Raw genomic sequence first — 309 nt, forward strand, 5'->3', positions numbered from 1 at the left:
CTCACTCGACTTCCCGCTTGTCCCCTTGCCCACCTGCAACTCTACCAACATCCTTGCAACCTCCCTGCCAACCCAGCTTCTTACCTATCTCCCCACCTACCTCCCTGTTTACCTACTTACCTTTGCCACAGAAGTACTTACCTCATACCTACATTTGCGCTTGTCTCCATGACCTTATGAGTAAACGACACAGGCAGACATTTAAGTTTTTTTGCAATTTGCCAGAATCTAGTGCACTGTATGAAAATTATGATGCTGGGATAATTTCTATCTATCTATCTATTGCCAGACGCCTCAATCCCGTTTGGG

At 46.0% G+C, this 309-nt stretch overlaps 1 pseudogene; it reads right to left on the bottom strand.

The window, feature by feature from the left end:
• LOC145401977 (maltase-glucoamylase-like) overlaps positions 1-51 on the bottom strand; it is a 189263-nt pseudogene extending 189212 nt beyond the window's left edge.
• Positions 52-309: the final 258 nt, after the last annotated feature.

Source organism: Coenobita brevimanus, chromosome 57 (assembly GCF_032717465.1).
Source record: "Coenobita brevimanus isolate Jiangsu-jjx chromosome 57, ASM3271746v2, whole genome shotgun sequence".
NCBI lineage: Eukaryota > Metazoa > Arthropoda > Malacostraca > Decapoda > Coenobitidae > Coenobita > Coenobita brevimanus.